The sequence below is a fragment of the Triturus cristatus genome, chromosome 11, assembly GCF_964204655.1.
Source record: "Triturus cristatus chromosome 11, aTriCri1.1, whole genome shotgun sequence".
NCBI lineage: Eukaryota > Metazoa > Chordata > Amphibia > Caudata > Salamandridae > Triturus > Triturus cristatus.
This window is the reverse complement of record NC_140594.1, coordinates 466,267,826-466,291,248: the sequence shown is the minus strand read 5'-3', so window position 1 is coordinate 466,291,248 and position 23,423 is coordinate 466,267,826.

Sequence of the window (23,423 nt, the reverse complement as noted above, 5' to 3'; positions counted from 1 at the left end):
AAGGCTGATGGAGATGTGGCTGCTGCTACATAGGATCATCTGGTGCAGCCTAAGACCCCTGCATCTTCCTCTCAGGAAATTTGAGTTGGTGCTGTGACTCGGTCCTTTCGGGGGCTTCTTTGCTGTTCCTTATGTTTTGCATATCTTCTGAGCCAGCAGCACTGTATCCTTCTTCATTTGATCTCCGCCAGAGTTGGGATTTTGTGTATATGTGCCCTTTAAGGTGGACTTTTGTGTTTGTAGTTATGTTTGGAGGGTGACATATACTGCTGGGGAAAAATATAGGTTGGGGATAGTGATTTAGGGGGTGTTCCGGGTGGTTGGGCCCGTTTGGCCCTCTATGTTTGTTTTCATTTTCTGTGAACTGCAGTCCTTTGCTCTCCTGTTCCTTCTAAATGTCAGCTTAACACACGCTTCTGTGATTGTCTGTTCCCATGCCGGTTTTTAAGATAATGACATGGAACGTCAATGGTCTTCATGACCGTGTTAAATGTAGTGTTGTCCAGTGGTTTGCAAAGTGCCATGCACCTGATATTCTCCTTCTACTAGAGACCCAGCTCCTCTGCACCTGTTGCCCTTTGGCCTGCTATTGGTACGATAGGGTGTATCACACTGGCTTCATGAGGAGATCCCTGGAAGTGACCCTCCTTATCCACAGGTGCTTGCCCATGTCGGTCACTCATAGCACCTCTGACCCTCAGGGTAGATTTGTTGCAGTTGAAGGGATGATTACCAGTCAGGCCTATCACTTACTTAGGAACTTATGTATCCCCCAAAATTCCTGACGCCACGCTTGAAATCCATCTGAAGGATGTTGGTTGGGAGTTCCGCTGGGGCCACTATTGTATGTGGTCATTTTAATATGCTGATGTCCCCAGTCTGACACCTCTAAGGCACTGACTGTCCTTAAACCTCTGACTACCTGACTTATGGATTGGACGTTTAGCCTTGGTCTTTGTGACAGTTTGTGCACCTGGCACCCCTACTTCCTCGCCTATATGCACACTTCCACTGCACACAAACCCACTTCATGCTTTAATTATGTCTTTATGCCAGCTACGAACATACTCCTCACCCCTGGTGTGCAGATTCTGGCATGTGGTATCTCTGATCACTCACCCATTACTATCCAACTGGGTTGTGAGGCCTGGGACAATCCTCCAATTTGGCACCTCAGTACCCAGCGCCATGTGGTCAAGACGAGGGTAGACTGTTTGTCTCAGAAGTTGCTTATCTTCCTGCGACTCAATGCCGGGTCTGGTGAGTCCCTCGGGACTATCTGGGCTTCCAGTAAGGCACATATGAGAGGTGTGGCCTGTGCATATTTTCACAATTTAGACCAGCAGTTGGTGTTGAAGGCTGCAAAGCTAGAACTCCGCATTGCTCAAGCAGAAGAGACATCAGCGCAGAGCCCATTGAGCCTTTTCAGCTTGCCCTAGACGAGCCCTCCCTTTGCCAACTGAGCCTTGATGAGGTTTAACATTGATAGATTGCCTAACGGAGGAGGATATATGGCTAGGAGGACAAATATAGCAAACATTTATAATGGTTGGCATCTCTTGGTCTTACCGACAGAGTCATCACCAGCATCCGCATCCTTGAATGCGGATTACTTGCAGAGAATAGAGCTATTACGGCTGCCTTCGCAGACTATTACGGTGATCTGTATGCCTACTGCAAGTTTTCTTCTCCCCTGAAAGCGAAGTTGCTTCTCTGTTTACTCTCACCTGACGACACGGCTACATTAAATTAACTGTTTACTCTTGCAGAGGTTGAATCTGCCCTCTCTGATTTGAATTTGGGCAAGACGCTGGGCCTGGACAGGTTCCCTGCTGAATATTACAAGTGGCTTTGGACCCCGGTGTTACCACATTTGCTGGCGTTAGAAGATGAAGCTGTCTCTCATGGCTGGTTTCCAGTGGAATTCAACGAGGCCATGACTGTGGTTTTTTGCGATTTGGGGACCCCCCTGAGTCCTTGACGTCATATCACCCAATTTCACTTATTAACAGTGAACACAAACTATGTGCCAAGATACTTGCTAAGTGCCTCCTTCATGTCATCCCCACATTGGTCCACTTGGACCAATGCGACTTCATGCCTCATCATGGGACTTGTCACTGTATCCGGCGGGTGCAGTCAGCTGTGGCGTACTGCCATCTCATGCTTGGCTTCAACACCTTTCTCCTTCTCATATTCGAGAAGGCATTTGACTCTATTGAGTGGGATTTCTTTTGGGACCTACTGGGTTTCAGTCCCCGATTCATCAGAATAGTGCAAACCTTTTAAACTAGCGCCACTGTGCGGATCCGTCTGAACTGCACTTTCTCTCGGTCATTCTCGGTTCAAAGGGGTACTAGACAAGGCTGTCTGCTGTTGCCTGTACTGTTGTCCCTTGTGATTGAGCCCTTAGAAACATGGGTCCACTGTGATGCACAGATGCAGGTATTCTGGTGGGATGACGCTGTGCCAGAGGAACGCATTGCACTCTACGCCGATGACGTGGTGCTATTCCTAAAAGAACCCTTGTAATCTGGTACCCGGGGATTAGACATTCCCAAGATTTATAGCTAAGTGTCTGGGCTTTTGGTTAACTAAGCCAAGTCCATTCTGACTCCATTGACGGGTCCCCTGCAGGACCATGGTTGGCGAGGCTCCATACCCGTTCTTCGGCTGAGATTTTTCTACCTTGCTATATGTATTTCATTGATTACCGTCCTGATGTGGTAGTTGGACATTACACCATTGGTGACACATATGAGAAAAGACTTTGACCATTGGGCCTCTCTGCCCTTAAACTTTTTAGGCAGGATTGTGCTCTTTAAAATTATGGTCTCGTCTTGTTTCCTGTACGTTTTACAGAACTTACCCCACAGTATTTCCCCTGCGTGGTTTCATTCAGTTCAGGCCCTTATACGTTCCTTTATGTAGAAACATAGGGTTCTGCATACAGATTTTCATAAATGTGTGCAATATACCTTTGATGGGGGCCTGGCTGTGGCTGATCTGTAGCTTTAGTACTGGGACTCCCACTTGGTGGTCTTGAATGACTAGCTCTACAGGGGACGCGAGGATTCAGCATATCACGTGAAACTCTCTTATGTAATGGGAGAAGATTACTGATCATTTGTGTTCAGACCTTGCATCTTATGGTGTGATTTCCTCTTTCTTTTTGCTTCTGACCTCCTTTTTTTAACTGTGTGCTGCATATCGATTTTGCTGGTTTTAAGACTCTGGACACTTTCCCACTGCTGACCACAGCTAAAGTGCCAGTGCTAACTCTGTAAAATGTATTGGTAATTGGTTTATCCACGATTGTCATATTTTATTTGTTAGTAAGTCCCTAGTAAAGTGCACCAGGTGTGCCCAGGACCTGTAAATCAAATGCTACTATTTGCTACTGGTTGTGCCACCCACATGATTAGCCCTTCCACTGCAGTGTCTGTGTTTGCAGTAATAAACTGACATGTCGACCTGGCAAGTTAACCCACTTGCCAGGCCCAAACCTTCTCTTTTACTACATGTAAGTCACCCCTATGGTAGGCCCAAGGCAGCCCCATGGGCAGGTTGCAGTGTATTTAAAAGGTAGGACATGTACTTTTGTGTTTTACATTTCCTAATAGTAAAATACCTCTAATTTCTTTTTTAATATTGCAAGGACTATCCCTCACATAGGGTAACTTGGAGATTGCCTTGAAATATATTTTAAGTATAATTTACCTTTGAGAGCAGATAGAGATTTGGAGTTTGGGGTCTTTGAACTCACAATTTAAAAACACATATTTTGGTGAAGTTGGTTTTTAAGTTGTGTGTTTGCAATTGCCACTTTTAGAAAGTGAAAATATGTAGGTGGGAAGCAGCACACCAATGTACCCAATTTCTTCTATTGTCCAATTACTCAAATGTTCCAACTGTAGCGGCATGCAAGATTGATCGCGCCCCACCCAATGCACATGCAAAGTATAAAGAATGAAAGGGAACAGGTGCTGGTCTCCATCCAAGCTGCATAGCCCCCAATGAATGAATCAAAAGAATGAACATGTCAATAATCTTCTTCATTTTATTACTCTTTGATCCAATGCTTTTCAACTCTTGACAATGTTTTCAATTTGTCAATATACTCAGCAAGGGTTATTTAGAAGCACAAGTCACGATATTTAAAAAAAGAAAATGCATTTCGGGAATGTTCAGTTCATCAGGGATATCTGAAATACAAACAATTATAAAGAGGCAAATCAGTATCATGTTTCCACTTTTGTTATAATTAAAAAACATATAGCACTAAATGCTTAATCTTGTTTATAAAATGCTGCCTAGTCTATTGCCAATAAATATCATGCATCAAAGAGCAACAGGAATTTCTGCTCCACTAATATTCTAATACCTTCATGTTGCTTCGATATCCAAACAACCTCCACACTTTGCGTCCAAACACCCAGCAATATTGCCCATTGCATCCCCATGTATTTTTGATACGACATAGCCAGTATAAATGGATTCCACCTTTTGACCCCCTACCCTTCACAAAGCACTTCTCTCAACTACAATCCAAACAAGCATTTGCAATGCAATAGGTCTCGCATTTACGAGAGTTTGAGCTATTGGCATTGTAAATGACAATGCCTTTTATTTATGTGTTGTTTTTTAAACAGATAAATAAAAGGCATTCTCATTTACAATGCCAATAGCTTAAACTCTCGCAAATGTGAGGCTGATTGTATTGCAAATGCCAGCGCCCATGCTATAAAAAAAATTAAAAAGCATTAGGAGAGAGCATGTCCTGCCTGCTGTGCTGGGAGCCTGTAATTAAAGCAAAGCCTACCAAGTAACAACACTCCTAACAGGGGGTGTCACCATGGGAAGTTACAAATTGAGACAAGGTGGTACTAAGGAGGGATTACTAAGCCTATTGAGCAAAGAACAGCCACAGTCTACAGTGGACAATGACACAAGCCAATTAAAAATGTGGGCGGAGAGGGGAAATACGCCACACCCACCCAGGAGGGGAACACGCCACACCCACCCAGGACGGAAAACACGCCACACCCACCCAAGAGGGGAAACACGCCACATCCACCCAAGGGGGCCTGGTCCAACATGGCTGCGGCTCGGTGGGGCTGTCAGAGAGAGTTGTGAGGTGACGAGCACTGCCAGAGCCCCACGCGCCCTGCACCTCTTTAAAAGCAGCTCCACATCCGGGCCGGGAGGAGACCTGGGAGGGCAAGAGCTGCCTGGGCATGCGCGGTACCTGGAACTTTTCGCCTGCATTCTAAGTTTCGAGTCAGCCTGGCTGAAGTGTCCGTCTGTGGTGATTGTGCCTGTGTGTGAGTGAGGTGTGCTGTCTGTTTGTGCTGTGAGAGCAGGAAGTGGGTAGGTTTTGTATCAATGTCCACCGGCCCCCTCCAGGCGCCTGGCGGGCTTTGTAGTCGGAGGTCCGTCTCGCTGTCTTTTCCGCGTAGGTCTTTGTGAGGCCGCTGGAACAGATGAGGCGGGCCCGGGCATCTGCTGAGAAGGCTACTTGTCTTTCTCTCACAAAGGAACGGGTTACCGGCCTTTAGTGTTCGCTCGAGGAAGTAGGGAGCATAGCGCTGCACACCCGCCGACCGACTGTATAAGCAGAACAGCTCGACGATCACCGGTGCTCCATTTTATGAGGGAAATGCGAGAATTTTGTGGCACCACTGACTGTGGGGGCGTGCAGCTCAAACGCCTGATTGTTATATGGAAGTAAATAACATATGTCCGATGAGGCCCATTAGGATTACTCCACCCCCCCAGTCCCTGAATGCAGCCCAAATGTGTTAAACCCTGGCCGGGAAAGAACCCGAGCGCAGGCCTGGCGAGGACCTATGGTGTAGTGTTGTGTAGCATTGCATTCGTCGGGTTTCGATTGGGAGAACTTGCATAACAGCTTGGGAAACGTGACCCTCGGAGGCTCTAGAAGAGCGTTTTTCACCCCCAGTGGGGGAAGGGTGGTACGAACAACGCAACCCCCAGGCGTCTCCGTTGCACACTGGTGTTCTGATCTCCCTGGCTCGAACGGCTTACTCGTGTGCATGTCTTAGCCCACGAGCAGTTTTATGTTACTCACAAGGTTATGGTTTCCCAACTCCTTTCAAAACGTGTTCAAGATCCCTGTTATTGGTTTATTTTGCCTGTAGCAAGTAACTCCTCAGTTTATGTTACGACTGGCTTCCGTGGTTGCTGCCTTGTAAACTATGTACCAAGTGTTCAGCATTCTTGTTGTGGTAGTGGATCAGCACCATCTACTCTGCCAAATCACCCCTTTTGGGTTACACGCCAGCGAACCCAGTGTTTAACCTCGCCTCAGGTGACTGAGAACACGTACTTGGGCTTACCACCTGTTATCTGTCAGTCAACTGTTATTTTAGGACGAATGCCTCGATGCTAGGAAGGGGTTGTAGATTATCAGATTCGCTTTCAAATTGCCACTCTTGCTGGAGCATTCGTAGTGATGGAGAAATTGGCTGGATGCCTAAGCATATCAAATAATGGTGAGTGGTTGCTGTGTGGTACTGCAGACCGTTCGTGGAAAACTGTTTTTTTTTCACGACAGATAATCACCCAGAGAAGACACGTCGCATAAACTGCATGTGGAAACCACTACTCTGGGGCAGGTGCATGTACATTTATTTTGTAGTGCTGCAACACCCATAAGGACGGGAAACACGCCACACCTACCCAAGGGGCTCTGGTCCGACATGGCTGCGGCACGGTTGGGCTCTCAGAGAGAGCTGTGAGGTGACGAGCACTGCCGGAGCCCCACGCGCCCTGCTTTGTGTTATGGTCCTATGCTCTGTTTGTGTACGGTTAGGTTGCATAGAGGGATTTTGTACCCTTAATGTTACGTGAAACGCGCAATAATGATGCAGTGCACCAGCTGTTAGTGTGCAAAGATGGTATCGAAGGACACATACAGGAGCAGCGGTTTAAACGAGTGCTAGACTAACGAAGTGAAAAAAAAACAAAGAGCACACAAGAAAGCGACAAACACAAGCAGTTTGGAAGGGAAACAAAACGGGAAATGGAAACAGCTGTTTAAAAATTAAAATCTGACAAATGCAAAAAAAACAAGTTAGGACTATTGGCTTTGTCAATCGTTGTTAGTTGCATAAGATAAATTAGCAGTAACTGTGGCTTGTATATAATATTGAAAAAGCATCCACTTGAAGCCCTAGTGACACCACGACAATGTTACTGCTCCTGAGTTTCAAAAAGAGGCACAAGAATCCAGAGCAGACATGGCGAGTAAGTTGGCTGAAGAGGTGGGGGTGGCAAATGGTGTTCACGGGCGCTTTGATGTCCTCAGTGGCCGCGCGGCTCACTGAAAACATCAAAGCGCCCGCGAAATGTAAGTGATCGCAATCGCGATCACACTTCAAAGCGCGGCTGTGTGACAGGCGAAAGTGAAAGACGAGTGCTTTCAGGCTGCCAAATGGTGCGCGCGCCCGGCACACATGCACAGTAGTTGGCGGCCTGAAAGCACTCGTTTGCACTTCCAAAAGTGCTTACTATAAGTCTCGCCAGAACAGCGCTAAAGCGCTGTCTCAGGCGAGACCTAAAAAGCACGCTCACCGTGGCTCGTTTGTTAACGGTCTCTCTGATGCCTCAAACACCTTAAAAACTCGGCCCATTCTCCTTGCCACGCTCATAAAATGATTAATCCCATCTTTTCACAGAAATCTGGCGTCAGAACCGAATCAAAAGGCACACTAACGGTGAACTGAATCATCCGCTGCAGATGCGCACAGTTTATGTGCACACCCATCCAATTATCAATATACGTGTGTTTGTTAAAGAAAAACTGCATTTTGTGGTCCCCCTTCTCCCTGGTCTATCCCACTGACTGTTCTTCCAAACTACGAGACCCAGCATGCCTCATTCGTGCCTACTTTCATCCTCCCACTTAGGATGCCCAATTGCGCAAAATCTCCAATGCCAGCGAGCGTTCAAACAGAAATGAATGCACAAAGTCGACTCTGAAAATCCAAATGGCAGAATAAACAGCAATTTATAAACGTCCTTATTTCTGGTTACAACAGAAAGCACTCTTCAGTGTTCGAGTCTCTGTGTTTCCACACTGATGATTATCGCTCATGACCGATTACGCCACCCTTGTGCTTTTGATGGTGATTATCACTCAAAATTCTTCCTTTAATGTTCACAATATTCTTCAACTTCTATTAATGCGTGGGTGCAGTCAAACCGGTGGACGGCAAGAACATGCAATGTGAAAATATGTAGGTTGTAAGCTGCACACCAATGTACTCAATTTCTTCTATGCTCAAAATGTTCCAACTGTAGTGGCGTGCAAGCTTGATCGCGCTCCGCCCAAAAAGTATTGAAATGCGGAAGCATATTGAGATTTTGATTCTTTTGATTCATTCATTTGGGGCTGTGCAGCTTGGATGGGGACCAGCACTGGTTCCCTTTCGATATCTTTATACTTTTAGAAAGTGGACATTTTCTTGCTTAACCAGTCCTTGTCGCTGCCTGCCTGTAGAATACACATCTGGGTTGACTGACAGTCGGGCTATTTTGCAATCACTTTAGACAGTCACACAAAGGGAGCTGTGGTGTGCCTTGCATATTCTGATGGCCCATCACCAGGCTGATCAGCCTTCCTATGCTAGAAAGGTGGGATGAGTTGTAACTGACCCCTGAATAGGGCTGTGCCTGTCCTCACACACATTTGTCTCCAACCCCTTGTAGTTTGTCTGGAGCCAAGTGAGAGAAAGGCAGGGTCTTGGGCACTAAAAAGACTATCCTTTGAAGTCTGCCTACTTGAAAGGCAGAAGGGGGTATAAGTATTGGACTACTGACACCTCAAAATCAGAACACTTCTGGTCTGTGGACATTCTGCCAGGATGAAGAGCTGGTGGCTGTAGGAGGGACTGCCACTCTGTCTGTTGCCTTGTTGTGCTGGCCTGCTGCTTGCTGCTTCTGTCCTGGGAGGGAAAGGACAGGACTTTGTTTTCTGTATCATGCTTCTAAGGTTCTCTGAGGGCTTGGGTTGAGCTTTCCTCCTGTTAAGATTTCTCAGGGCCATCAAGACTTCACCTGCCAGTGCCTGGACTCTTCTGCTGAGAGTTCTGACTTGTCAAATGGTGCCAAATCCACTCATTGGGCCCTTGAAAGTGTAACCTGGTGAGCTTAAGGAGAATTCCATGCATCGATTTCAGCGCCTTTTTTATGGATGCACCGCTGCAAAAGATTGAAGCATCACCACTGCGTGTCCCAAAGCAAGGTTCCGGCTTGATGCATCGACCAAAGCCTTCAGCGCAGGCCCCAGCTCTCCATTACAGTGTGTCAGGAAAATTGCTACAGCGTGAGTCTCGATCCTGTTTGCCGACGTCAGTGACACCCACTCCGACTTTGATGCAGTGCCTGCTTCACACCTGTGGAATCGATGCAGTGCCTGCTTTGCAGCTGTGGATACGATCCAGCACCTGCATCGCCGCTGTTGTATCGATACGTCACATCAGGAGTTTCAATGCATCTTCCTTGGGCACCCATTCTTCACTGACTCCGCACTGCAGTCGAGAAATGGGGGTGCATGTCCAGAAACCAATGCTTCACTTCCCCTGCTCTGCAGAAAAATCCAGTAAAATCAATTTACAACTTTCACCACTTCCAGAAAGAAATTATTTTTTAATGATCAGTAATGCCGATTTAGTCCCCCTCTGGGGTGTGAAACCAGATTTAAAATCAATGAGAAGGTTTTTGTGTTCAAAGTAATCAAACAATTGATAGATGATTATGTATCTTAATGAAAGCCCACTGGGGCTAAATTACTACAGTGGTTTGATAGTTGGCCACATGAACTGTGAGCTTAGGGTAACCTCCATCTCCCCCGCACTGAGGTAGTCTGTGTGTATTATCCATGTTCTACAACATGTGTGCATTAGACAAGTGGGGGTGGGGGATTCCAATCGAATTCAATGAGCTCGAAGATGAGTTCATAGCTCCTGTCCCTCAGCCAACCTCTTTGGGAAGTAGAAATATCTCCTGACCAAAGGTGTGCCTCATAACTGCATAATCAGATGGAATCTAGAAATCACATGGTGGGAATGTGAGTATAAAGGTTTTGACATGAGGAAGCAAGTCTAAACATTAAATCTGTTCTGAGCTCCAAAACATGCAGGCTCACTGCATAGTCAAACATAGCCTGAGTCGTGAATTGTACCTTGGCTGTATCTATGCCCCAAAATTAGGTTTTTGTTTACTAATTTTAAATTAGTGTAAGTTAGTTAAGGAAAATAATATTTCCTTATGCATTAGGATCGAGACTTTCAATCTAATCATCACACTGTATTCCTTAACCTTTGAACTGTGGCTACTGAATTCCTCACTTGCTTTACATTATTGAGAATAAACATTGTGCACTGATTTGGCTTTTTGTTGTTAATTCTGTAATTCAATACTATGTTTCTGAGACTAATTTATATTACTTTGGTTCTGAATTTGCAGTAAATCTATACTTAATCCTTCTTATTAACTCGGAGCTTTACTGTGTTACCAAATGAGTTACACTGTAACTGTAAACTGAAACTGATCCTAACTCCTTTTGTTCCTCAGGAGGCACTCAAGAAAGTTCCGTCTTTCTTAGGCCTTACTACCGTGCATGTCAACAGCTGGGGTGCTGCTCGATGGTCCACTGATTGTTTGAGGGTTCATTGTTTCCTAGTATTGTGTGTTGCACAATATTGCTACACTCAAGGCCGTACACACTGACCTCAATATTGAGCATGGTCCGCTATCACTTGTACAATTTAAGCCTGTGATAGACGAGGAAAATGAGGAATCTGGTGTACATCTCCTTCACATGGGTTTCCCAGGTTTGAAGGAGTCTATTAACATCTGGCAATTCTGTGTCAATGATTAGAACAGTTTTGGACTTTAAGAAAATGTTCTATAGATTTGGAACAAAAATAACCATACATGGCAATTGACCATGACTACCGATCATTAACCTGCCCTACCTTCTTGAAACGTGAACACAGTGGCTTTATTCCCAAGTAGTAAAATATATTTTTTCATAAAACTAATGTTTTGAACATTATTTTCAGTCAAGGATCAGCACAGAAATGTCTGAACACATTCATATACTATTCTTTTTGAAAATGTCTTGCTCAATTGTTGCAATTAACAAATTAATTAAACGGATGAATCCATTTTTTATACCTGAGGATAATCATTCATTGATGAAGTGAAGCAACTTTTTTCAGACTAACCTACTGAGCAGTCAAAACTTCAAACTTAACCTTTCCTTCCATACTAAATGTTAGTTTTACCTTCTGAAATTATGTTTATTCCATATTATGAAAAATGGATATATGTGCAGTCATGAGCACCCACCGCCTAACCCAGGTCCACTTGCCTTCTTGCAGTGTTCTTTCACTCTGCCACGATCCTGGCTCTCCATATGCATGCAATGTCTTCCATATGTCCAACTCCAGGGCATGTGACTGGTGCCAATGCCACATAATTAGCTGCCCAGAGGCATCTTGGCACTACAGACCAGCGGCTGCTCCTCCGCTATGGCGGAGGAGCATCACCCCACTGCTTTTCAGCAATGTAAAAGAGGAAAAATAAAATGATAATAACTTGCTGTTATCATTTTATTTTTCCTTGCTGAAGCTAGTTTTGGGGTGGGCGGGGCTTGGCTGTCATCACAGCCAGTCGGGGGAGGAGTGGTATGTGCACTTAAGTGAGCATGACAGTTTGGCCTGCTATATTGGGCCGGCCAAACAGTCATGCGCACTTAGCATGTTCTTTACTAGGCTGCAATGCACATCCTGGGTAGAAGTAATGCACAGGCTTGCAGTGCCTGTCTGAGCACCGAAACACGGCGCTCAGACTAGGGGTGGGCGGAATTTGCGGAGTTGCCTTACGCAAAATTCTGCGAAACGGCAAGAAATCTCCGCGAGCACGCGGAATTTCGTGTGCTCGTGGAGATTTGGCTGCACCTGTATTTATCCAAGAAGATGCAATTCCTCTACTCAGCTGGAGTACTTTCTAGTGACTAATCAGTAAGTGCTACCTCGTTGGGTAAATGTATAGAGCTTTAACTCTGTGTAGAACGGACAGTCAGACTCTTCGCATTTAATTATTCGCCTTTTCTGACCCCGCAGCAGAAACTAATTAGCATACCCGGAATCACGTGGAAATCTTTGAGGGACAATTAGCCACTGCAGATTGCTTTTCATCTCATCCCCAGCTGCTTCTTGATCACTCGTTTGGCGCCAAATGCTGCAAACTTCTCCAGACCTGGCTTCTGTCGACCTTTTTTTGTGTTTTCTGAAGGGTGGCTCGGTACTGAACAGTTCCAGGTGACTCCAAACGCTGTTGAATCCTCAATCCCCCTCCCTGCTGCCTGTAATCACTTTTGCCCGCATACCACAAGTCAGCACATTCGCCTCACTTTAATATCGATGAAACCGAGGGGGAATATTTCTCTCCGAATGCTTCTAAGGGAAAGGTCGGTAGTTAGTGATTTTCTTTCATCGGTTATTCTTTCGAAAAGTAGAAGTAAAGGGGATGAAAATGATGGCTGGGGCAGACACGCGTTCGGTATGTTTTCAACACTACCGCGCTTCTCCACATTTTAACTACGTGATATAGTGGGTGGACGGTATGGTTCTAATGCTAGTATTACTCATTGAAACCGCCACATTGTAGATTGCTAGTAAGCATAAAATGGTTGCATGTATATAATCTAACTTGAACTTGTCCCATGTAGTCTGTCGAGAGCTGTGGTGACTGCGACCAGATTGGACTCAACAAGCCTTGGCAACGGAAAGTCTCTTGGAAACAGAGAAAGGACTGCGTATCAGACCAGCAAGGTCTGAGGGACTCACCCAGCAAGGGTAAGTCTGGGTACATCTGGAGCAACCAGGGAAGCTCAATCAGAAGAGGAGTTGCCTTCGTGGGGACCCACTAGCCAACGGTCTAGCAATCACGAAGGAGCCTCGAGCGGTCGCACTTAAAACTGGCCCACGGGGCGTGGCTTAGGCAAGATGGCCGATCGGACGTGATCCGAGTCGGCTCCCGCGTTGCCCCAGACTTACCCCGGCTGCGGAGCGGTTCCTGGCTCCCTGGGCGGGATGAACGCCCTTCTGATGAGTGGCTGAGCGACTGGGCACCGGTGGACCTGGGCTAATGCCGACTGGCGGCGATCTGGAGGCACCTGAGTCCCGCGACCGCGGCGGGCCTGCGCCGGACAAGATGGCGGCGCCCGCCGACGGCCCGGAGCCTCACACCAGGCGCGACTGAGGCGCCGTGGAGCCCGACCAGCAGTGCGAGTGGCGACCGATCCCTGGGGGACTTTGAGAGTCAGGGGGCCTGAAGGTGCTGTGAGGGGGACTTTGAGAGTCAGGCCCCCTGACTCTCAAAGTCCCCCGGGAGTCCTCCGAGGCGGCGGATGGTGAGGGGGCGGGGCCCCGAGAACGAGAGGACCCGGCTGCCAGGGCCTCCTGGAGCAAGATGAGGAGCTGAAACAGCTGCAGCGCGGTGAGGAGCGGGACTGTGCGACTCCGGGCGGCCCCGCAGGGGAGAATCCGCCGGCCTGGACGGAGGGGGCAGAGTGCTGGCTGCTGTGGCATCGGGGAGACCTCTTTGGACATACAGTGCTGCCTTGACTACGGGGGCGCCTGGGAGGCCAGTGGCGGCGACCTGGAGGCAGCGCGCCCTCACCGTGGGGAGCGGAGGACGGAGCCTGTCGGGGGCACACGAACGCAGGCCGAAGGTGCCTGGGGTGGGCCGTCGCCCCGAGTGTGGAGCCTGGTGGGTCACGACGGTGGCCTTGGAGTAGGAGGCCAGGTACGCAGACGGAGCACTGACGGGGCCGGCCGGGTCCCAGGGGCATTCCGGGGGCCCCCTGCTCGGGAGAGTTGGTGGTCGAGCTGGTGAGGGGGCGACCCTATGCCGGCTACGAAGGGTCAGGCCAAACGCAACGCCTCCGTGACCGCCTTCTTCGGTCCGGCGGATAGGGGGCCGCCTGGGGCTCTGGTGGTGCCGGCGGATGCAATGGCGCTGACCAAGGAGGATCTCCTGGCCTCGCTGAGAGAGTTCAAAGTGGAGCTGCGTGAGGAGATTGGCCGGGATACCCAGCGCTCAGTTGACCAGTTGCGGACGGACTTGAGGGACCAGCTGTCCGGCCTCCGTCAGGACGTCGACGCGGTGGGCACGCGAATGGTGGAGCTGGAGGCCCGCCAGGAGAGCCTCGACGGCAGGAGCGCAGACCACTCGCGGCAGATACGGGCCCTCCAGGATCAACTGGCGCAAACCCAACTTAAGGCGGAGGACCTGGAGAACCGCGCCCGTCGTGACAACATACGAGTCCGCCACCTGGAGGAACGAGCGGAGGGCCCGGACCTGGAGGCCTTCCTGGAGGGCCTCTTCGCAGAGGTGGTGAAGCCACAGACCCTCAAGATCAAGCTGGACCGGGCTCACAGGGTGGGCTTCTTGGCGCCGGGAGACAAGCGCAGGCCGAGAGACATACTTGCTAAATTTCACTCCCACAAAGTCAAGGAGGCTGTGCTAGCGGCGGCCCGGAGATCCTCAGAGGTGTCCTTTCAGGGGTTTACTTGCGCGCTCTACCAAGACCTATCACCAGCGACGCTGGCGAGGCGCCAGGCCTTTCGGCCACTGACGGCTAAACTGAGAGCGGAGCACATCAGGTATCGTTGGACTTTCCCATTTGGCTTATCATTTGAATACCAGAACAAGCAACGAACTGTGACGGACTTGGCGGCAGGCAGGACCTTGCTGGGTCTTGCCGGTCCAGATGGTGAGCAGGTTGAGGGGGGGGCGGCGTCGGCGGGGGGCGCCGAGACTTTGGTTGGAGAGTGGGCCACGGTGGGACGCGCCCCTCCCCGTTGACTCTCCTGTTGACGCCGCTAGGAGCTTACTTGGAGTCCCATGTTCTGGGTACGCACGCTGAAGGCCACGACTAGTGGTGGCTCTAGCAGGGCGGAGGGCAGATGTTGAAACAGGAGGGTCGCTGGGTGCGGTCCTACGAATGAGGGCCTGGTGGGGGGCCCAGGAACTAATGTTGAGGTCGTTTTCCTCATTACTTACTATGCTTTGTGTTATTGTTGCGGCCGGGGTGGGGGGGGGGAGCGGGTTGCCGTGCCCCACGGGTACTTGCCACGTGAATGTCGGGAGGTGATGTGGTGTTGGGGCTTTGTTTACCTTTTTCTTATTCTTTCCTTTTTTCTTCCTCTCCTATTCTTTTCTTGACCCTGGGGACGGGCGGTGGGGCTTCGGGCGGGGCTGCTGAGAGTGGCGGGAACTCCATTTCCTGATGGCGGTATCCCTGGGTTCCTGGAATGTACAAGGGCTTAATTCCCCCCAGAAGCGACAGAGGGTGATGAAATACATATCTGACCGGCACTTAGATGTGGTGGCGTTGCAAGAGACGCATCTACGGAGGGGGGACGAACAGAGACTGCGACATAGGTCTTACCCACTCATGTATAGCTCGTCAACCACTGCCAAACACAGAGGGGTGGTGTTAATGTTTCATAGCGGGGTAAAGTTCCAGCCACTGGAGGTCAGCGCGGACAAGGCGGGGAGGTGGGTGATGGTGAAGGGAGTCCTCCGGGGGCAGACGTGCACCTTTATCTCACTTTATGCACCCAACACGGGCCAGGCAGGGTTTCTGTCCACTTTTTGTTCGCGGCTAGAGCAGTTTGCAGAGGGCTCGGTGGTTCTGATGGGGGATTTTAACTTGGTGTGGCGGGCGGAGTTGGATAGTTCGCACTCCCAGAGAGCGGAGTCAGGGGCCTTTTCGGCGGCGTCGAAACAACGCTTCGAGGAGCTGGGCTTATGCGATGCATGGCGCACCTTGCATCCTTCCACAAAGGATTATACCCACTTCTCGCATGTCCACCAATCGTATGCACGGTTGGACTATATCTTTATTAATCGTTTTCTGACAGGGTCATTGCGAGATGCGCGGATCCTGCCGCTCTCCATCTCCGACCACAGTATGGTTACGATGACGCTTCACTGGCCGGGCCCTCGGGAGCGCCAGCGGAAATGGTATTTCCCCACTTCCCTTACCAGGGATATAGTCCTACGCGCATCGCTACGGGAAGCTATAGATGATCACTTTGCCCTCAACTGCGAGGGGGAAACCTCGGAGCAGACGCGGTGGGATGCCTTCAAGGCGGTGTTCAGGGGCAAGTGCATCGCACTCAACTCCGCGCTCAACCGGCAGCGCACAGCGGAACGAGAACGCCTGGAGGGAGAGTTAGTGGCAGCGGAACAGGCCCACAAGGCTAAACCCTCTCGCCTTACCTTGCGGCCCCTTACGGCACTGAGGGGCAAACTCAAGGCAATCTACGCCAATAGGGCCGAACTTACCCTCCTGCAGCTCCGTCACACCTCATACAGCCAGGGGAACAAGGTGGGGAGACATCTGGCCAGGCAGCTACGAGTTAAGCGGGATAGGGAATATATCGAGGGGGTGAGAAATGGCGTGGACATGGTTGTTCATTCGGATGCGGGCAAGGCGGACTGCTTCCGCTCCTTCTATAGCACGCTCTATACGTCGGACTCCCAGGACGGCCCGGCACAGGACGATTATCTGCGGGAGCTACCACTCCCTCAAGTTACCGCGGCTGCCAATGCGAACCTCTGCGCTCCCATCTCCCTAGAGGAGGTTACCAAGGCCATAATGGCGCTCAAACTGAATAAAGCTCCGGGGCCTGATGGCCTTACAGCTTTGTTCTATCGTACCTTCGCGCCGGACCTAGCCCCACGCCTGCAAGCGCTCTTTAACGCTATCGTCGCTCAGGGGGTGGTTTCCACATCCATGGCGGAAGCGGTGATCACGGTCATCCCCAAGCCGGGGAAACCCAAGGATCACTGTTCTTCTTACCGCCCGATCGCATTGTTGAATCTCGACGCCAAGCTATACTCCTCGATTTTGGCGGCTCGGCTCAGCCCGCTCATGGCGGCCCTGATCCACCCCGACCAATCTGGTTTCATTCCGGGGAGGCAAACGCACGACAATACGCGGCGCATAGTGCATCTTATTGAAAAAGCTTCTAAACGCCATCTACCGGCCGTCCTGGTCGGACTTGATGCCGAAAAGGCGTTCGACCGGGTGGATTGGGGCTTCCTTTTTTCCACCATGCGGAGGATGGGCTTTGCTGACGCCTTCATCGCAATGGTCCGGGCCAATTATCGCATCCCTACGTCGCGAGTTCAGGTCAATGGGACTGGTTTGACCCCATTCGCCCTCTCGAGGGGCACCAGACAGGGGTGCCCTTTGTCCCCCCTCTTGTTTGCCCTGAGCATTGAACCGTTGGCGATGGCCGTCCGACGTAATCTGCAGATTGCGGGTATCCCGTTCGCAGGGGAGGACCATAAGATCTCCCTCTTCGCAGATGACGTGCTTCTGTCCCTCGCCGACCCCTTTGTGTCGCTCCCGACGCTCCATTCCGAACTGCAGCGCTATGAGCGGGTCGCGGGGTTCAAGATTAACCAGGACAAATCGTACATCCTTAATCTTACGATGCGGGACGAGGAGCTTTTGCGCCTTCGGCAGTGCACACCGTACCGGTGGGCGGCGGCCTCGCTCCAATACCTGGGAGTTTAACTCACCCCCTCAATAGATGACCTCTATAAGGCTAATTTCCCCCCACTCCTTGCACAAATCAAGGTCGAATTAGCGCGTTGGAAGCCCCTGTTTATTTCCTGGCTGGGGCGCATTCACTCGCTTAAAATGACGATATTGCCGAAGCTACTCCATCTGTTCCAGGCCCTCCCCGTTGAGGTCCCTCTTTCCTTTTTCTCGACAATGTGCTCACTATGCTCCTGCTACATCTGGCAGGGGGGCAGGGCAAGACTGGCATTCTCCTTGTTGCGGAGGCCTCGCTCTGCGGGCGGGGCAGGCCTCCCCGACTTCTACCTCTACTACAAGGCGGCTCAATTGCGCGTCTTGATCGAATGGTCAAAGAGGGAGTCGGAGAAACATTGGCTACATATGGACAGGTCGGTGGCGGGTCGGACGATTTGGGATCTGGCTTGGCGCCCGAAACGGGATAGACCAGGAAACGCATACATCAGCACGCCCACTAAGACAACGTTGCGCGTGTGGGACACACTGGCTTCGGACGAGAGGTGGACTTCTTTCCCCTCCCCACACACTCCTATTCACGGTCTCGCGGCCTTTCCCCCGGCGCTTACAAGGGGGCCGTTCGCTGCATGGGAGGAGGGGGGGTGTTTAATGGTGGCCCATCTTTTTAAGGGGACCCGATTGATGACTTTTTCCGAATGTAGGGCTGACTTCAGCCTCCCGCACACTGAGCATTATCGCTATCTTCAGCTCAAGCATTGGCTGCAATCACGGGAGCTTCAGGCAGCGATCCACCGGCCCCAGACACCCTTTGAAAAATTTGTGCGCACTACCACATCCATGAGGGGGGCGATCTCCTTTCTGTACGGCCACCTTGTGGCCACTGTAGTTTCCCCGTTACCGCGCTATAAGGCTAAATGGGAGGCTATGCTGTCGCGTCCCCTCGAGGATCGGGAGTGGGAGGCGCTATGGTCGGATATTTCTAAGCACAACCACTCGATAGAATTACGGGAGGCGCATATGAAGGTAATGGTGGACTGGTATTTGTACCCGGATAAACTGCGGCGTATTTTTCCAGGCACCTCTGATCGCTGCTGGAGGGGTTGCGGGTTGCTGGGGGACTTTGAGCACATTTGGTGGACGTGTCCCACGATTCGCCCCTTCTGGGAAGAGATCTTGGCGCACATTAAATCCATGTTGGGCTACCCGATCCCCACCTCCATGGCTTTTGCGTTATTGGGCCTTCGAGATCCTTCCCTGCGCTACCAAACTAGAGCTGATAAGGCCGTGATGTGGCTGTGCTTGGGGGCGGCGAAGGTGGCCATTGCGGCCAACTGGAGGAAGCGGACGGCGCCCACGGCCTCGATGTGGCATGCCCGCCTCTGGAGACTCCTGAGCTTGGAGAGAATGACGGATATCTTCAGAGACGACTATGCCGCGTTTGAGCTCAAATGGGGTCCGTTGGTGACGTTCCTTTCTAGGGGCCTGCCGGCGGCGGTGTGTCCGCCTCAGCTTAGGGGCCTGCGGCTGTTCCAATTGTAGTTGGCCGTGGAGGTTTTCGGGGGAGCCCCCTGCCTATGTGCCCCGGGGTGCCGGGGGTTCTTGAGTGGACCCCTGATGGGTCTGCACGGGGGACGGATGTCGCTCCTCCCTGGACATAGCAGTGGACCTTCGGGTCCGGCGACCGGAGTTCCCCCCCCTGTCTCCATCTTTCTTTCCTTTCCTTCTCTTTTTCTCTTTCTTCTTGTTTTTCTGGTTCTTTCCAGACTTGGGGTCGGGGTGGGGGAGGGGGGAGTGGGATGTGGGGAATTGGGGATGGTGGTACAATGTAGAGGCAGCCTTACGCCATGTTGACAGTGGGACTGATAATCGCAGCCTTTCGTAGTGCCGGACCAGCAAGGGACTGTTGCTGTTTGCTGGACGCTCGTTGAAGGTCTCTGGGGCACTTTGCCCGGGCTGGCTTCCTCTTCTTATCTTGACTCTTCTGTAACCCTCCTATAGCGACTGCTACGATGGGGGAAGCTTTCCCTTGTGTGGGCCTTTGCACGGGCGGGTTCATTGTGGTTGTATTCCCTTTTGCTGGTTGGGCCAGGCAGCTGTGACACTCTTGCCATGGTATGGTTTGTATGTTATTCTTTCACATGTGACTAATAAAAACAATTTTGACAAAAAAAAAACTGGCCCACGGGTCACTTGTGGAGTGGAGGCCAGCAATCTTTGGTGCAGGAGGTGCTCAAGGCTGGGGCTACTCGGAGCCCAAAGCACAACTTCAAGGAAGACCAGGAAGATGCTATTGCTGCAAATGTTCACGGTGTCCAGGGGTCACGGTTCCACATCACCCACAATAGCCACAGGCCTCAGCTTTGCTGTGGACTCAGGGTAGCCTCGGGGAAGTCTGGAAATCTACCTCTGGTGATGCAAAGACTTTGGCGTCCGGCGGGAGCTTCAGTGATGCAGACCAGTCAGTTGCTTCTTTGGTGCCTGCCAAGCAGGGGAGTCACTCCTTGACCCCAAGGAAGATTCCTTCAGTCTTCTAGTTGTCATAGAACGTCGAAGGTCCAGGATTTATGTTGCACAGTTTCGTCCAGGGTAATCTGAATTCCTAGGGACCTGGTTCCTATACTTATACTAAGTTTAGGGGATGGACTAACTCTAAGGCCCCACCTATGGGTGGGCCTGGGGAGGGGGTGGTTACACCCCTTCCCCTTTGTCCACTTTCGCACCAGAGGAGGGCTGAGTGCCCCTGCAACCGGTTTGAACTGGGCTATGCACAGGGGCACCGTCTGTGCCCCAGGCAGTGTCTCAAAAGCATTCTCTGAATGCACCCACCCTGCCCCAATACACATCTGCCTGTCTGGGGAGGTAGTTACACCTCCCTGTGACAGGAAGCCTATTGTCCAGGCCTCCCCTGATGGAGATTCCCTCAGCAGCAGGAGGCCAGTGTCTGTGGCAGTGGCATCCATTTTGTGATGCCAGGGCTTTGAAAAGTTTTCACTGGGTGGACCAGTGTGAACATGTCTCTCCCTCTAGAAGGGTGGAATGCTACCCCCGCCACCAGAACTGATGGCGGGGGGGGGGTAGTATTCCAAGATGTTTGACACCCAACACGACATGTTTTGATGCAGCCATTCTAAAGTTAGCATTTACCGCAAGTTATAATGTACTTAAGAGTATATGGTATGACTGTATCACAGAACAGCCATAAGGAAGCATTTCCGAAAGCTGCAGAGGGGCTCAGCTCATGCTTGGGCACCCTCTCACATAAATCCAAGCACTCTGCCTTCAGGATTGTCAAGGCCTGCCATAGGAGTGACTTATAGGTTTATATGTGTCTGTATATATAGTGGATATAGGTAGCCTATACAACTGTAAGGGGTGCAAGCACCACCTTACCCAGGCTGCAATATCAGACCTGTGGTGTCATTTTGGAGTGCTTCCCAGGGGTGGCATAATACATGCTTCAGCCCCTGGTAGGCCTCTGAGGTACCTATGCCCTAGGTACATATTATACCATATACTAGGGGCTTATAAGGCACCCCAGAATCCAATTAGAAATGTACCTAATGTACATGGAAGCAATTTTAGAGAGGAAGCAGCTAGGCTGGGGTCCTGATTAGCAGGGCCACAGCCAGACTAAGGTCAAAAAACTGTGAAAAACCAGCAAAAAGTGGGGGTACCCATGTGAAGCAGATCCTACTCTCCTACAGAGGTCATTGATGAGTGGGCTTGAGATGCAAAGTCCTGTGTCAAGGATTTCTAGAGTGTGGGCTAGTTCTGAAGTGTGGCCTTGCAATGCAAATTCCTGCATCACTCTCAAGGCTGCCATCAATGAGAGCCTTGTGATGCGAGGGCCTGTGATGAGCATGTGTAATGCAGCAGCAGTTCCAATGAGGCTACAGGCTGTGATACGAAGTTCTTACGCTGGGAAAGTCCATGCAGCATTGGCAGTACGTTGGTTCTGCTCAGGGTTGCACTGTGCAGCAGAGGAGATGCGTCAGTGCGGCTGGATATTCAGATGGTCCGGCAGAACACCTCCAGGGCCACTTCTAAGGGTCCAGGACTGGAGTGGCACAACTTGATACAGTAGAACTCAGAGTTGCCGAGTCCAACTTCTGGTTACTAGAGACTAGCCCTGGGAGTCACTCTGGTGGTCCAGGGCACAGGATGCAAGTCGAGTCCTTCTCACCCAGGCGAGATGGCAAGGCAGAGTGACAGTCCTTTTGGCAGCACAGAAATCATTCTTCATGGCAGAGTCTTCTAGAGGTCCAGAAGTGTACTGAAGAGTTGCTGTTTGAGGTCCAATATTTATACCTGGTTCCTTATTTTAAGTGGGAGAAATTTCTGAAGGATTCTCTTTGAAGTGCTCAGGTTTCGTACCTTCCCTGTCTTGACACCAGAATAATTGCAGGGGGTGGGCAATCCTTTGTGTGAAGGCAGGACACAGCCTATTCAGGTGAAAGTAGGGCTGTGCCCAGTTCCGCCCTCCTATCCTACAAGTGATGGCCCATCCAAGCACACCTAAGCTCTCCATTGTGTGTGGCTGTCCGGGAGGAATACACAAAGACCAACTGCCAGCTACACTCAGTCATTTGACCAAGAGACAGGCTGCAAGCACTACATGGCTAAGGCAGTAAAATGGCAACTTTCTAAAATAATATAAAGACCACAATGGTTCCAGAGCAAAATACGTTGACCAAATTTTGACCAAAAGAATTTCAACAAAGAGTAAGGGAGAAAACAACAGGTGCCCACATAGATAATTTTAGTAAATAATGAAAATTATTTTTAGGTTTTTACAGGAATTATCATACAGATAATATGTACAGCAACAATACAATATGCAAACAAACATTTATGCTCACCATGTTATACTAAACAAACATATATCGACAATATACAGTGTAAACAGAAAACAATCCTAAAGGATTTATAAAGTTATCCTTATTACCATAGAAAAAACCCACAATTAATGCTTTATCTCAATTTACCAAAGGGGCGTCAATTGCATTTCGACCCTTGCAACTCATTGGGTCATCATCAAGACAAGGAAACACTTTCTGAGCAACCAGAAGATGTAAATTCTGAAATGATAAAAAACATGTATGAGGGGGCACCACAATTTGTAACATACCAGAATAATGGCAATGTGGAACCAAAGGGCAAGTAATCACATAAATGACCACCAGACAGATTAAATACAATGTCTTGAATTTCAAGGGGATAGGTAAATCACCTCTATCAAGTTAAGGAACAATTACCATGACTATGCACTGGAAATCAAATCAGTCTAATACACATCCAAAATAGATGGAAAAAACACACCAGGCTGTGATTATAACATCCGAGCATTAAAGAGGGAAGGTGAAATGAGGCTTAACCTCACCTTATCATTGAATTAAGCCAAGTGAGGTAAAAGACAACAACCATGCAGCCAACTCCACAATATTTAGAAAGGAAAAGTGGATTCCATTCTAACTAAAATTAAAAATGCCACCCACTTGTAGCATTGTAAGTCTCCCAAACCTCAGAAGAATCAGGAGGCTCAGAGACCCCCTCAACCAAATAGGGTCCACTTGTACTGAAAGAGCACATTAATCATTCAGTGTAGGCCCACCTAGGGTAATTGAAGAAACCAATACACATATAGATATGATTTGCCAATTCAATTAAGGCAACTAAAATTTTGATTCACCTAAAATGCAATGCAAAATCCAGTTAAAAAACACTACCGAACTGGTAAAAAACCTTACCGGCCATATTAGGGCCACACATATTCAACTTACCGGGAAACAGAGTCCTCCTCAGTATCTAC